Below are 14,785 nucleotides of genomic sequence, written 5' to 3'. Positions count from 1 at the left end.
AGTTACAAAGTTTTGTGGAAAAATTTCACCCTGCACATAAACCTTTTCAATGACAATGCCATTCTTACTTCAGAAACATTTTAAAATGCAGGCAGAAACAAACCCCATTAGACAAGTTTTCAGTGAGAAATAGGTCCAGTGAGTCTCAAGCAGGTTGTAGCAGTGCAACAGAAAAGAGAAAGAACCCCAGAAGGAGAGTTACCTGACATTTTTATGGAAGGTGACTCCCCTTCCAAACAATAATAACCCTCCTACTCTCCACGTTCCTTGCCACCTTTCACTTATGCCATCAGCTGTCCTAAGCACGGGTAAAGTGCAGTTAAATTTTCATTTATTGTTTACAGTTTTTGTGGTTGACTTTATGCATGTAAGTATTATTATACAGGTATAAATAAACAATATTTTTACTTAAAATGATTCATAATGCATAATTTTTGGAGGTCTGTAACAGATTAATTTAAATTACAATATTTTTTATAGGGAAAATTTATTCGGTTTTCGAACAGCCTTCTGGAACGGATTAAGTTCGAGAACAGAGGTACCACTGTATATGTAGTAAGTTTTAAACCCAATTTAAATGTTCAATTAAATCTATAATTTTCTCTGTCCATTCAGGAAGTAAGTTAGATCTATGAAGATTAATGTTAACACAATGTAACAAACTTGATACACAAAATGCATAGTGTTCTAATTAAGCCTACTTTATCTTGTTCTACAACAAACATTTATTTTTTTATTATATTGCAAAACCATAACAAAAAATGTAGTATGAAATGACAGCAAACTTTCTACAAGTCTTAAAACCAGAACTGTACTTGCAATAGAAGTTTTTTGGGTTTTTTTCAGCAAGATACCACCAAGCTACATTGTTATCTCTTCATTCCAATTGCTAAGGTAAATTTGAAGCCAAGAGGCTCATAAAATTGAAAAAAGTACAAAAGTGGTTTTATGAAATGTTAAGTATTTGTCTTCTCAAAGCTGAGATGTAGGTAATTTACATAACATCATGATAATGAAGGTTGAAAATACAATGATTAGTTTAAATAATAAAAATAATTTATAATGAAATGCAAAACTTGTATTATCAAAATGAAAACTTTTCTATTTTCCTCTTATGGAGTTATGAGTGCCATATGAAACACAGGAAAAAATTCTGAAAAATCACAAATATTTTTTTTATCAGTGTAGACTCAACATTAAATCAAAATCTCACCATTTTTTATTTTTATGTAAAAAATATTTTTACTGGATACACAACTTCATCATTTAACAAAAAGCTATAAAAGGATGATCACAAGTATATTCTGTACACATTGTTTAATTCATTGGTGCAATTCCATAATGGATACACTGCTGAGTAGTAAACAAAAATCATTGATAGAATTTCTCTTTTCAGATGAAAGCACTCCTAAAAACTGTGCAATTTGATTTAGAAAAAAAACTTTAATAAGGTGCCTGAAAAAAACCAACTACATTATATTTTACACAATTTTGTAAACAGTTAAAAGTGATTAGATAAATTTCTGTAAACTTAAACATATGTTTTTCAGATACTGAAGTGTGTTGATATTTTCAATTACTTTATATTTTTATTGAATAATTTGTAATTAGTTATGTTTAAACTAGTTTTTTGGGGGTGATCTCCATAGACCATTTTTTGTCTTATATTATTTTGAAAAAGGATAAAAAAGATATAAAAAGCTTCAAAATTGAAACATTGTTTATTCTGTAAGTACAGAACAAATTAATTTGTACATACTTATTGATACCTAAAACCTTTGGCTTGTGTATTTTGCTGCAATAAAAATGAAATGAAAAACTGTAATCTTTGTGAAATTATTACAAACTTCTACAAAACATTATTTTTAAAACAGGATGATTAAGTTACAAAATCAATTCACTTCAACAGTAATGGGGTTCAAGGAAAGAAACAGATTATATAGTCACAAAGTGCAAATTGAATTTATTTTTTCTCAGGATCAGGAGCATCCCTGAAGAACTAAATTGTAATTTTAAAAATTAAATGGGAGAATTTATGTTTCCATTGTACAGGGTGGCCCATAAGTCCATACCCATCTATATGTTATTATGTTATATTCAATTTTGCTTGTATTTTAATGTTTCTTTTTTTCAGAGAAATATGGCTAATGTAAGCCCATTTACACTTGAAGAGCGTATTGTGACAAGTATGCATAATATTATGCAGCGAGAATGAGGGACAGCACACAGATACACTGGATACACAAGATATATGAATGGGTATGAACTTATGGGCCACCCTGTAGTATAAAAATAAGTATTGGCACAATACAAAGAATTCAGAAAATGCGACTACAAATACTCTGTATAAGATCCAAAATAAGTGCTTAACATTGTTAAGAGCTTGGATCAAATGCTACTGAGAGATATGTTTGAATTTGGAAATAATTTCTGTGTTTAACCCACTAACTGCCAATTCGCTGTGTAAGACATAATCCACCTTCACCAGCTGAATCATGTGTGCTGTATATAGTGTGCATCTTGCAAACATTCTGCATGTTTAAGGCAGATGTAGTTAAGGGTTAACAATGTTAGAGACTTGGATCAAATGCAACTGAAAGTTGTATTTGAGGAGAGAAATAAAATTATGAAAAATTAAATATTAACCCATTAACTGCAACTTCATTGTGTAGTGAATGGTCTACCTCTGGCAGCTGAATGCATGTGTGCCATACATGGTGTATGGCTTGGAAATATTCACATACATTTAGAGAAGCCACAGTCAATGGGTTAATGGTAACACCCTAATAAGTTTATAATTCTGTAGCTCTGGCTAAGAGTTTTTCTACTACAATTTTTGGTAGAAAAATTCTGTTGGATTTAAGTTTATACATGAACGCGATGTAAAACTAACATTATATCAGTACCATAATTTGCCTGGTAATTTGGTGTGCACTTTGAATCGAATGGCCTTCTGTCATTAAGCCTAAGCTTTCTCGCGTATTCTTGCTCTCTTGTATCTATAAATTATAACTTTTAAAAATCAAATTCATAAACACAGATATTAATCATAATTATTAATTTAATTACTAAAAATATAAAACACAACAGAATCAACCTAGATTCCAAAATGCATCAAGACTCTGAGGCTGTACTGTAAGGGAGTGCCTTGGAAATTTCACTTGCAAACTTTGTGGTAGTTACTTGTCAAGAGTATTGCTATTGATTTAATTATATTTAGACTTAGCGTTTACTTTTGACATAACTAACTAAAGGTACAATACCTTATTGTAAACATATAATTTCAAAACTTTTCTTTATAAAAACGTATTTTACGATAAGCTTACCGCCACACACAAAAAGAAGCCGTAATCAATTCCACACCGATAAAACTAGGTAACTATGTTTTTTAATCTATTTGATTTGGCGTCTCCAGTTTGAAAGCGACATCTTCCAGAAAGTTCCATCCTTTTGCTGATACCGGAGAAATATTACAATCACAACTATTAAAAGTTTTGTGTTGCTACAACTTTGAACTGCAAAATTCTAAACAAGCTATGTCATATGCAACTGATCGTGTTATATTGATTATCCACAATAAGCATCATGTGATGCAATGTTATTGCGTATAAAGTTTATTGGCGTTTTTCTAAAGCAGCTTGAGGTAAATCTGTACAATTATATGGATTGAAAACTAAGTAAAGAGCTTTGGAATTTATCTCATTTTGTAATTTTAATTTTAAATATTGATGTTATCACTCGCTTCATTGTAATTTACTTTATTTCTTAGTATTTTTTGTTGTTTTGCTCATGTCTTTGGCAAAAATTGCATGAGAAGTGTATATAATAGCTTTGCATTCCAAAAAAGAGTATATCCTAAAAATCTAATGCAGTAAAATAAAGTGTAATGTCTCTCCTGGTAAATCAGTTGTAAGTTTACAAACTTACCAAACAAACAAACCAAAGCGATAGGCTATCGCTTTCAACATATGAAATTTAACACCTGTGCTTTATAACTATCAAAATCATAAACTGCCGCATATATCTAACACAGGTAAAACCGATTTCTCGATAAATATGAAATAGGCAAATCCACAAATAACATAATATTTCATGAAGAATCAATGTGATACGGAATCTAAACATTTTTTTAATTTCTATGCTACTAAAGCAATTAAAAAACATGATATTTTAAACGTGTTTTAAAATGTGTGCATATCTTTCTTGATGTATAAGTTGTTAGTTTTTGCAACATGTTAATAGGAAAAGTTTAAGTTTAGGAAAAAATATAAAAAACACAATGTTATTCATTTTATGCACGTAAGCTAATATACATATTACACGTGGCAGGAATTAATGTCTAAGATACATTTTTACCACGAAATTTCAAGCGGCCACTAGATTATATATATGATTTTGGTTTTCTAAACCATAGAAAAAATATATTTTTAATATAGTTATAGAACAAACAAAGTTGATATTAAAATGTAAACAACTTTTTCTTATTTATTTTCTTTTATGGCAGTGACGTAACTACGATTTTAGTTCACACCCCTTCCTCTTCAACGTGGATCTCAGCCGCTCCGTAGTTACGTCACTGACATAAGGCCTCCATTGTAATCAAACAAAAATACATAGCCGTATAACCCAAATGCTTTTGAAAGGTGGATAATTGAATGTTTTTAAATCTATGTGATTCCCTACCACCATAAAACCAAAGTAGATAACAAAGATTTCAGACGTTGCATTGTGAAACAACATCTCAAACAAAGAAAATACGTGCTCAACGAAAACACGTCATTTCTTCATCAAACTTTTTATATAAAATTCACTCAACAGTTTGAGAAAAATCTCGTAATTGCAAGTATTATTAACATTGTAATGCTAGGTGTACATTTTAACTGAAAGATAAAAGAGATTGAGGAATACCAGCACTGATGAAGTACAGCACTAGCAGAATTGGCAATCCAAAATTAACACATCAGAAGTCGGAGGATTTCTTGTTTTATATTCATACAACTGCTATTTTGGTAACTAATTTTCTCGTAGGAGCTTTTCTTTAGAAAAATTTCGAAAACTTTATAAGTTTCTTCAAATGTAGAAACATACTATATAGCGTGCCCCCCGCTACTACAGTAGTATATGTACGGAATTACAACGCTAAAATCAGGGGTTCGATTCCCCTCGGTGGGCTCAGCAAATAGCCGGATGTGGCTTTGCTATAAGAAAACACACACACTGTATAGTGTTATGATCAGCTCTGAAGTTGTACAAGTAAATTCATTTTATATGTCAGTCAAGGTATTTCCTTTTGAACATCATTGCAAGGTTTACCTAGACCTACAACTTACAAAGTGTATAAGCCTGTAAAGAAAAAATAAAATGGAGGAAAAAATTAAACTGTTGTTTGATTGCTTTTCTCCTTGTTGGATTTATGGGTTTGTAGATCAGGGAGGATTAGGTTCGATTGGACCTCTTCCACCGTTAAGATTACATGAACTGGACTTTATTGTCAATAAATGATTTAAAAGCACACATCAAGAAAAGAACAACGTTGCAATAACACTTTCACAATTACGGTGAAATGCAGTGCAATTAGAGAAAACGAAAACTAAATAATTCAGAACTGTGAATCACCACCACCCTTGAGAAAAAATAAATAAAACCTGAAAGAAAAATACCTAGTCTTGGAATTATTGAATTTGAGCTTAATTCTAATGTAAACGTATTGAAAAAGAAGTCAGATAGAATTTTTTTCATTTATTACCTAACAGCAGGATTAGGCTTATAAATAAACCTTAAATCTCGGTATTGTAATACGATAATATTGGACAACATTTTTGAAATTTGACTTTATCCGATAATTATATGATAAATAATATCTTATCTCCCCCACCCTCAGTAGCACAGCGGCATGTCTGCAGACTTATAACCCAAGCAATGGGGTTTCGAAACCCGTGATGGGCAGAACACAGATAGCCCATTATGTAGCTTTGTGCTTAATTTCAAACAAAAGAATATATCATTTAATGTTGTAGCTTTTATACCTAGGCCAACTACCAGTACAGTGGTAGATATGAGGGTTATAATGCTAAAAACCGAGTTTCGATACTCGTGGGGGGGACAAATAGCCCATTCTGTAACTTTGTATTTAATTATAAGTAAGCAAATAAATTTGTAGTTGCGTCGAAATTGTTGTATGTAATAACATTTAAAATTAAATATAGACAAGTGCAAATATTGTTTATAATGTGCAGGTTAGATGGCAAAAGTATTAAACCTTTTCCTGAGGGCAGAATCAGAGGACATCTGTAAACTTACATTCCAGAATTTTATTGAACTATTATTTTGTTAAGATATGCCAACTGATATCAAATTTTAATATTATGGATTAGTTGATTTCTTACTTTAACTGTAGATATTAAAATAAATTCCAAAATGTTGATTTTGTGTTTCATGTGGTATATTGAATGCAGCTTTTATTCAAATTAGATCTTTCTGATGTTTTGTTTGTTTTTGGAATTTCGCACAAAGCTACTCGAGAGCTATCTGTGCTAGCCGTCCCTAATTTAGCAGTGTAAGACTAGAGGGAAGGCAGTTAGTCATCACCACCCACCGCCAAGTCTTGGGCTACTCTTTTACCAACGAATAGTGGGATTGACGGTCACATTATACGCCCCCACGGCTGGGAGGGCGAGCATGTTTAGCCCGACTCGGGCGCGAACCCGCGACCCTCGGATTAGGAGTCGCACGCCTTACGCGCTTGGCCATGCCAGGCCTTCTGATGTCCAAATACAAAACCTATAGTTTTTAAGAAATGGATACTCAAATTACTGACAAGCTAGAAAGTGAAATAAGAACTCCTATCTTTTCTTTTTGCTGCAATATTATGATACTTTAGCGAATCAAACAAGTTAGACCTGCCAACCTCTTCCATCTTTGAAAATACTTTTTTCTAAGCACACCTTCTGTGAAGTATTCATAACCAATCGATAGCTTAGAATTTTCTCAAAGTGTCTTATGCAAAGTGTGTGTATTCGTCAGAAAAACCCATCTTTTTCGTTATAAACTAACAGTGAAAAGGTAATATAAAATGATGCTCGATAGCGTTATTTTGTTTACTTAAATACAGCTTAGTTAGTAATCCTGATGAATTACAATGAAATTATGTGGTGTTGATATAGTAATTTATGAATTTCTGGCATTTCAATATGTCTGTAGAAACCCCCCCAAAAAACGTATTTTGCTTTACACATTACACGTACGAAATTCGTTAAGGTTCTGTGAGTTCATACTTCGTAAATGGAATAGATCATTGTTTTTAATGTTTTTTTATTTGCTGTTCTATGTTTTAAGAAAAATAACTGAAATATAAAAAGGTATTTGTAAATAATAATAATCATATATACGTATGTAATATATTACAACCGAAATGTAATTGTATTCAACAAAATAGTGGTCCATTAGAACAAAGGCCAGTTTTACACTACTGAATACGATAACATGAAGCTGCACGTTCCTGTGTGCAGTTATGTAATATTACTATTAGCCAGACACAGGTTAAAGGTTAATAAAATAAAAACAAGAAATGCTGTATAATGTCATATATTTAATCTATTTAGAATAAACATCTGTAGTTTTATGTTATGATTTGTAGTCATTATGGAACGAAAAAAACTCATCTAGATCTATTTCATAACGTTTATGGTGTTTTATGAGATCGGTCAAATTGACTCAACTTGTATAGAGATAAGACATATAAAAAACACATACATAAAGTTTTAGTGGAAGAAAAAAAATTATATTTATGAAGGACGTTTAGGAGGTTACACAAGCGAAATTATAGATTTTTGAGACAAAGAAAAGTATCTTTAATCTTAATTCAAAATTCAGCATCAAGACTAGTAATAAAATATTCACTATATTTCTGAACAAATCTTTAATAAAAAGCTAATTGATTAACAAATTTTTGACACAAATGTTTTTCAAATCTACTAACTTTTGTAAAGGTAAACATAATTTATTAAAAGTTATAGTATGAACAGTTTTAGTTCCAGTGAAAGTAAACCCATATTGATTTTTACTTATGATATCAAATTTCACCAAATAATTTTCTAAATTTTTTTCAGACTCTTCATAATTTTTTCTACTACTGACGTAATATTAAATGATATGTCATTTCTATGGTAGCTTTTACTCCCATTTTATAAATAGAAGTAATATAAGGAACTCTCCAAATTTTAGGCACCTGCTAAATTCTTCAATGACCAACTGAAAATAAAGCAGGGGCTCGCTTATCCAATTTCTGAACTCCTTTAGGATCCCGAGAAAAACTTTATTTGTTTCTAGTGCTTTATATGATTTTTATATTTTAATCTTTCTACATATCTCCAAGAGATTAATCTACAAAATTCAATTTAATTTCAAAATTTCCCATAGAAGGTATTTGCTGGTTCATGACATATTTTTAAGGATAAAAATAAATACATTAATTAAGATATATAGCTATCTGTTGTGGTTGAAACGTCTGGCTGTTTGTAAGAATATTTTACCAGTGTATTTATTGTTATCACACATTATACATTAATTAGCTCTTATTATTTTTTTAATGTGCAGCTTGTTACAAAACAAATGCAACTGAAGATGTTTAAAACACATTTTAAGTATTTATAATAATCTTTAAATCCTTTTTCAGAAAAAAAATAAACTGTGGATTTATGATGATTAACGTAGGAAATTAATTACGTTAAGACTGAATTTATACGCTTTAAATAAGTTTTAAAGTTTACTGCTCAGAATGCTGGGTTGAATCTTTCCTCGAATTGACAAATTTTACATTATATAAATGGAAAATTAAAAGAGACTACAGACAGTTTTAAAAGCATGGCCTGCCTGGAAAAATTAAGTATTTGTAAGCACTCCTCCAAACGTTAGTATCAGAGAAGTTTTGTAGATTATGGCTAATTGAACACTATTTGTACCACAAAAATAGGCCCGGCATGGCCAGGTGGGTTAAGGCGTTCGACTTGTCATCTGAGGGTCGCGGGTTCGAATCCCCGTCGTACCAAACATGTTCGCTTTTTCAGTCGTGTGGGCGTTATAATGTTACGATCAATCCCACTATTCCTTGGTAAAAGAGTAGCCCAAGAGTTGGCGGTGGGTGGTGGTGACTAGCTGCCTTCCCTTTAGTCTTATACTGCTAAATTGGGAACGGCTTGCCCAGATAGCCCTTGTGTAACTTTGCGCGAAATTCAAAAACAAACAAACAAACCACAAAAATTGATTTACGTAGCGATCGAAGACAGGCGGCGTATAACGACTAAATTATTCGGGTTAATTAAATAATTGTTTGGTGCAAAACTACGCAACGGTCTATCTGTACTTATTATGCCCACAACAGATGTCGTAAACCTAATATTTTGCGTCATAAGTCTTTAGACTTACCGCTGAGCCACTGAAGGGCGATTCGGGTTAGAATATGACAGGTTTAAAATTTAATTCGGAAATTGTTTGAACTCTCATTTTAGTATACGAATTTATATTTATAAAATATTCTAAATATTAATAAATAAACTAAGTTTTTAAGATACTTATTAGTGTGTTCGGAAAGTCTATATGTATATTTTTTCGAACATTTTCTAATTTAAATATCTTATGGGGATTGTTAGTGCGTGAAGTATTATATTTTATTAATGATGAAAATCTGCGCCATAACCTCTATGCCAGCTGCAATGTACGTCATTTCAAGCGATAGCATGCTGATATCTCGATGACGTCATAATCTCGAATGTCAGCGCCGAGTTTGAGATGACAAGTCTGGTTACTGGGGTGCAGTAAGAAGCTGTCGGTAATTGATTCTGTAAGTCGAATCAGGTGGTCTGTAGTTTGGCGGTTTTTTCGAAATCCGTTTTGAATTTCTGGTAATTTTGAATTTTCTTCTAAGTAAACTGACAGACGATTACTAATTATCCTCTCTAATACTTTGCCAATACAACTGGTTAAGCTAATCGGGCGGTAGTTGTTAGGTTTATGAACATTAATACTATTGCTTCCTTCCAAGAAACGGGGATATATCCAGCTGATAGTGAGAGATTAAATAACGCTGTTAGGTGTTCATATAATCTCTGAGTGCCTTGTTTTAGGAGGATAGCTTGAATACCATCTTCTCCAGGAGCTTTGTTTTTTGTGTTTTTAATAGCAGTTACTACTTCTGTAACAGTGATATGTTTTACCAGTTGATGAGTGCTCCAGTCTTTTGTTTTTTCTTGGTGTGTAATATTGTTGACTGGAAATTTAGGTGTAAAAATGCTTCTGTTTTGGTCAATAAAGTTTGTGACTGTATTATAAAAGTATCTGTTCATGTCTGGTTCATGACGTGTTTTGAACGTGTTTTCTAGGTGTTTTTAAATATCTCGGCTTTTTCTGTGTTAGTGTATGCTGTTTCTCCATCCAGTTCCAGTGGTGGATATACTGTGTTTGTTGTTCCTGTGTTTGTAAATCTTTTCAAATGTGTCCAGAATTGTTTAGGATCAGTTTTATGATTTAGATCGGAACAGAAGGTGTCCCAGTTTTCTTGTTTCTGTTGTCTGATTAAGTTTCGTATTTTATTTCTTATTGTGTTTATCTGAGTTTTAAGTGTGGGGTTTCGATTTTGAATGTACTGTCTGCGGAGTATACGTCTGTTTTTAATTAAGTGTATTATATCTTTATGTGGTTGCCATGAATGAGTTGTTGTGAAGTGTTTTGTTTCGGTATCGAACTGTTGGCTGCATGTTTTAGACACTCAGAGATGATATGACAGTATGCATCTATATCTGATGCGTCCGCGGCAATATGTAGTACTTCTGGAGGTAAGGTTTCATTTAATATAGTTTGGAAAACTGGCCAATTAGCTTTTTTGTAGTTCAGTTGGTCTCTCACTATGATTTTATTTAAGTGGGGTGAGATTGAAGATACACCAAACTGGAAGGTGGTCACTATCTATATCGTGACCAACATGAAAATTTACGAATTTGCGACTCATATTTGACGAACACAGGCATAGGTCCAGTATTTCACTGGTGCCATGTGCGTACGAGATATGTGTCGGTGTTGCATCGTTTAATAAAGTCATGTTTGATTCGTCCAGAAATTGATAAAGTAATTTGCCATTTGCGTTTGAGCAACGACAGTTGAATGCTATATGTTTACTGTTTAGGTCGCCGATAATAATAAGATTACAGTTGCTATTATACAATATATTCAATAGATTTACATCTAACACGGTACTAGGCGAGCAGTAGATGCCCGCCACAGTAACGTCTGTCTGATTTTGCGTTTTACATTAATAACTATAGATTCATTACTGGAAGGGATAGTAAGTTCCTGAACTATAAGTTCAGTCTTATACAATAATAAAAGACCTCTGTTTGGATCTCTATTATCCTTCCTGTCATGTCTAATAGTAGAGTAGCCGTTTAATTTAAATCTATGGTAGTTATATAGAAGAGTTTCACTAATTATGATTACATCAGGTTTTATGGAGCTTGTTGTATCTTCAATCTCATGTTTCTTGGAAGCAAGAGCACCCTGGATATTGATGTGTAGAACTGTGAAGTTATCCATGTCTAGTACAGTTTATGATGGAGGTTAAAATTTGCGGCAAGAACTTGTGTATGTTTTTCAATATGATTTTAACAATTATGTCTGTGAGACTGTTGGTGTTTGTGGGATTTGTATATTCTGCCATTATTTCCGAGAAGGTGGAAGTTATGGCAGTTGTCAATGTTGTTTCAATTGTTGTTGGTTGTGTATTTTGAGGTGGTTTTGGTATTTCCTCTTCACTTGGTAATGGTTTTCATGTCGGGATGATGAATTTTTAACCACTGCAGCGTATGTGTTTGTCTGTGTAGTTGTACTTTGTGGTGCTGGAGTGGTAGGTGTGGGTTCCTTAATTGTTCGTGGTGGTGGCGGCTTGTTCATGTTGGGATTTTAATTTCGTATAAGTGTGTCTTTATGGATTTATATTTCTGGCAACCTTTATAATTTGCCGTGTGTTCTTCCCCACAATTGCAGCATTTGGGTTTGGGGTTCTGTTTTGTACACTGTGTAATGTGGTGATTCTCCCACAGCCCACACAACGCGCATTTGCTTGGCATGCTGCTGCTACATGTCCAAACCTTTGGCATTGGTAGCACTGTGTGACAACCACTGCTGGTGTTTTTGTTTGTTCCACTGTGTACTTATGATACCACATAGTGATACCATTATTTATGAATTGTGTAATATCCTGGCTGTTGTCTGTGACTACTTTGATTAGGTTTGTGGGTCTTTTAGTAATATTTGAAATTATACGCTCAACTGAAATGTGTTTTATGTTTTGTGTACTTAACTCTTCCTTAACGTCTTCTATGTCTATTGAATTATGTACACCTCGTATCACAAAAGATTTCGGTGTTGGTTTAGTTCCTGGTAGGTGTATTGTAATACTTCCTGTTTTGAATGCGTCTGCAGGCCAAGCTTTTAGTAGACTGTTTAAGTCAGCGGGTTCCTGTCCTTGAACCAGAACACCGCCTCTGGGCAGACGCTTAATATTAGTAATCTTTGTATTAGGTTTGCACCTGTATATTTCTTTGGCCAATTGTGGTTGGTTGTAACTACCAGGAACTCCTTGGATTATAACTGCGTGCTTAGGTGATTTTGGTGCGATTTGTGTATGTGTGTCTGTGGTGGTTGTTCTTTGTTTAATTTGTTTTTCTGACTTCGAGTCTGCACAAGCGTGAAGCCTTCGTCGTCAGAAAGTACTTCGTCTTTGTCTGAACATGTTTGTTTTTGAATATCCAGGGTGGGGTTTGGGTTGCTAGTACTGCTAGTTTTTGGCATATTAAAGTCTATAACCGTAGTCTTAGGTACATTGTCTTCACATGCTGAAATCATAATATCTTTTACTAGTTTTCGTTTTTTTCGAGTCCTTACAGTATTTTCTTTAACCGGCGTTAACTTAGCTTTTAGTTCTTTTTCGGCTATGAACATTAAAGATTTTAATTTTAAATTATCATTATCTGTTTGGCCACAGTCACTAGACTTACATTTTGTCCCTGAAACAGACGGGCTTGCTCCCTCAGTCTCAGACGCTACTTCGCTTTCCCTGGTCTCCGACTCCCCGACCGGCATGTCGCCTCGTTGTTTAGCGAAGGGGTATTTCCTGTCTTGGGCCAATTCAAATAAGGTCTTCTGTCTACTGGCGTAAAACTAAAATTCGAAAGTGAAAAGTAAAAACACTAACAAAATATGAAGCAAAATATAACACGTAGAAATCTAGAGCCTTTCAGAGGTATGTCCTTCCTTTACCCTGTCCAAGCGCAGAATCTCAACAAAAAAGAATGCACTGTAGCTTGCTTTCTCGACATTGAGAAAGCATTTGACACAGTGTGGCATAACGGCTTAAGACATAGATTGCTTGAAATGGCATTACCCCAGGAAACTATTCGCTGGCTGTCCAACTTTTTGGATAACAGAATGTGTAAAGTAAATGTAAATGGGGCCCACTCAGGGTCCTTTTCACCCAAAGCAGGAGTCCCGCAGGGAGGGGTTGTTAGCCCAATATTATTTATCATGTACGTGAGTAATATGCCTCTGTCGGACCTAAATTTAGGTTATGCATCACAGTTCGCTGACGATGTAGCAGTCTGGAAAAGTGCCCCCACTCCGTCAATAGCAGCAACGAACCTACAACCAGTCCTAAATAACATCGAAGAATACTGCCAGAAATACAGAATCAAAATTAATATTCCAAAAACCCAAGTCATAGTATTCAGCAGACTGAATAAGCTGAAAAAAGATCCACCAAAACTCTATATGAATGGATCACTTTTACTGACTGCTACTTCTGCTAAATTTCTAGGTCTAACCTATGACTCAAAATTAACGTGGCTACCACATATTAAAATGTACTGATACGAATCTGGAAAAGAGCAAACTATGCAAGAAGTCTTTCAGGTAAAATCCAAGGAACATCACCAGACAACATACTTAAAATCTACAAAACGTACATTAGACCAACAATAGAATATGCATCACCTGCCTGGATTAACATAGCACCCACACATGTACAGAAACTTCAACGTATACAAAATTCTGTACTAACTTCAGCATACAAAGTACCACGTAGCACCTCAACCACATTCATGCACAAGTATGCAAACATAGATACAATAGCTGAAAGACTCTTGCATAATTCTCTAAAATATTTCAATAAGAATTGGCACAAAATGACTTAATGTGTGATCTCGACAGATATCACGTACATGATGTAAATGGTACTAAATACCTCTCCCCTTTTAACATATATTTAAGAAATGTAACACAAGCTGGCCACTATGCACTAGACACTTAGTCCTTGTTTCTTTTTATTTTTATAATTATTATTTTCTTTTTTTAATCATTATTATTATTTTTATTTTCTTCCCTTTTTGAATTATTATTCAAGTATTGAATAATAATAATTATTATTACTTTCTTTTCTGTGTGAGTGTTTGTGTTACTACAAGTAGTAGTAGCATTCTCTCAATCGAGAAAAAGGAGAAAAACAAAAACAAAAAAAAAATATATATATATATATGAAAATACAAAAAAAAAAATTAAATGGAAAAAAAAAAAAAAACTTCTTGTTCGTCCATGCATGGACTGAGCCCTGAAATGGACCTGAGTATGATGTTATACTTTTACTCTGGCCCAAAGCTTTAAAAAAAAACCAAAAAAAAAAAACCCTAAAGACAGACGCTATAATCGTTCGGGAGGGAGGAAGAGGTCAAATGTACCTGACCCT

The 14,785-nt window shown here is 33.4% G+C and overlaps 1 protein-coding gene across 1 annotated transcript in view; it reads right to left on the bottom strand.

Moving 5' to 3' along the window:
* LOC143252137 (carboxyl-terminal PDZ ligand of neuronal nitric oxide synthase protein-like) overlaps positions 1–3,464 on the bottom strand; it is a 46,901-nt gene extending 43,437 nt beyond the window's left edge. Inside the window, exon 1 of the mRNA XM_076503818.1 lies at positions 3,327–3,464. The gene's annotated coding sequence lies outside the window, so the exon portion shown is untranslated. The remainder of the gene's footprint in view (positions 1–3,326) is intronic.
* Positions 3,465–14,785: the final 11,321 nt, after the last annotated feature.

Source organism: Tachypleus tridentatus, chromosome 6 (assembly GCF_004210375.1).
Source record: "Tachypleus tridentatus isolate NWPU-2018 chromosome 6, ASM421037v1, whole genome shotgun sequence".
In the NCBI taxonomy this organism is placed as follows: domain Eukaryota; kingdom Metazoa; phylum Arthropoda; class Merostomata; order Xiphosura; family Limulidae; genus Tachypleus; species Tachypleus tridentatus.
Note: the sequence above shows the minus strand (reverse complement) of the source record. Positions and strands in the feature narration are given on the sequence as shown.